This window comes from Peromyscus leucopus, chromosome 1 (genome assembly GCF_004664715.2).
Source record: "Peromyscus leucopus breed LL Stock chromosome 1, UCI_PerLeu_2.1, whole genome shotgun sequence".
NCBI classification, from domain to species: domain Eukaryota; kingdom Metazoa; phylum Chordata; class Mammalia; order Rodentia; family Cricetidae; genus Peromyscus; species Peromyscus leucopus.
In genome coordinates, this window is record NC_051063.1 from 2835985 (window position 1) to 2838177 (window position 2193).

The 2193-nt window shown below is 42.1% G+C and overlaps 1 pseudogene; it reads left to right on the forward strand.

Annotated features, from left to right (window-relative positions):
- The first annotated feature begins 1642 nt into the window (after window positions 1-1642).
- On the forward strand, window positions 1643-1838 carry LOC114704044 (annotated as a pseudogene).
- Window positions 1839-2193: the final 355 nt, after the last annotated feature.

The window sequence follows — 2193 nt, forward strand, 5'->3', positions numbered from 1 at the left end:
CATGCTTCCCACCATTAGTGAGTGAGATTCCTGCTCCCTCAGCTCACCTCGCCTGCATGTCAATGTATCTGCCTCACTAATTTAGACATGTGTGGCTTATTTATGAGATTTGAGTTTGTTGATACAGAACAATCACATGTTCACTTACAAGTCACGAGTAACTGGATTTGGCATGGACTAGAGCTGGAGAAGTCTAAAGCCAGATGCTGTTTGATTTACAATGTGATCGTAGGGATTTCTCAATATCACCAAGCCTCAGTTTCCTTTTGTAACACAAGGTAAAAATGACAACAATCTTATTTGCTGTGGGATGGTCTGTATGGCAAATGTGTTACTCTGATTGGTCAATAAATAAAACACTGATTGGCCAGTGGCCAGGCAGGAAGTATAGGCGGGACTAACAGAGAGGAGAAAGGAGGGAACAGGAAGACAGAGGGAGACACTACCAGCCGCTGCCATGACAAGAAGCATGTGAAGATGCCAGTAAGCCACAAGCCACGTTGCAAGGTATAGATTTATGGAAATGGGTTATTTTAAGCTATAAGAACAGTTAGCAAGAAGCCTGTCATGGCTCTACAGTTTGTAAGCAATATAAGTCTCTGTGTTTACTTGGTTGGGTCTGAGCGGCTGTGGGACTGGCGGGTGATAGAGATTTGTCCTGACTGTGGGCAAGGCAGGAAAACTCTAGCTACACTTATAGAGTACTTGCAACTACTTAATGCAAAAAATGCATGGACATTACCTAGCCTAGTGCCTGGTGAATAGTTGTTGACATACTGAGTGCTTTGTATGATTATTGGCTCAGCAGCATCAGCAGTACCAGGTTCATCATCATCATCAACAGCAGCATCAGCAGCACCAGGTTCATCATCATCATCAACAGCAGCATCAGCAGCACCAGGTTCATCATCATCACCAGTTTCATCATCATCATCATCATCATCATCATCATCATCAGTATCTTTAGGACCACTAGAAGTTCATACATGAAGTAGTTCTTACTAGCAGGATGCTTCATGGTTTTGATTCTTTTGGACTTAAGGGAGCCATAATGGGACTGGGGCATGGAGGTACAGCTCAATGTAACTATTTTTAGAGATACTCATACCCATGAGATCATCACCTCCCTAAATTTCCTCTTGTCTTTATTATTGTTGTTCTTTTTCTCTTCTTCCCTTCCTCCCTCCTTTCCTTCTTTCCTTCCTTCTTTCCTCCCTCTTTCTCTCCCTCCCTTCCTCCCTTCCTTCCTCTACCCCTCCCTCTTTCTCTTCGTCCATCTGTCCCTCTCCCTCCCTCTCCCTTTCTTTTCTCCCTCCCTTCCCTCTTCCTCCCTACCCTCCTCCCTCCTTCCCTTCCTTTGTGTGATTTGGAACAAATGAATACTTAACATGCAATCTACTTAGAAAATGTAAAGGCTGCTCCAGAATACTGTTAAGCACAGCCATTAAGCCTGTAGGACAGATCCTCAGAATTTACTGGTCTTAAGTGATATTTTTTTAAAGCTGGATTTGGAAATACTTTTTTTATTCATTAATATTAGAAGGTCCTTCTCTTGCTCAGAAGGTCTTAACATTTTTTTTTTTTTTTTAAAAAAAACACACATTAAACATTGCTTTTCTAGTTCCTATTAAGCTCAGTTTTCCAGATTGTACCTTGAGGGATCATTTCTATAGCTGCTGAAAGCTGAGGAAGTTCCTCTTGCCATGTGGAGTACCAGAACCATGAGGAGACCACCTGAGTGGGAACTTGGCTCTTTGCACTTTATGGCAACTGCTTTTTGCCATTATTGATTTGCTCTACTGTTGAGAGAGTTAGAGAAAGGATGTAGTCTGAGTGGCTTTCCATGTAGTAAAGTTTACAAAATTAAAAAGAAACCTCTCATCTTTATCCTTTGTCATAACAGTCCTTCAGAGTGATGTTTTGAGGAATTAAGAGCTTATTCTGAGGACTACTCCCTTCCCACCTGAACCCCTCCAGGGACTCTCTGCTCCATCTTTCCAGGAACATTTCCCTCCATTCTTTATTTTTTAAGTTACGCAGGCGACACGTGCAATTCAAATTTCATTTAGAGCATGTTGGAGGCAGAGCATGCCTGCTGCTTCTCCAGTTTGCTTCTCAAATGGATTAATTTCCATGTTTGCACAGTCAAATAAAACCAATCTAAAGTTGTCCCTTCCCCAGGACATGTGACTG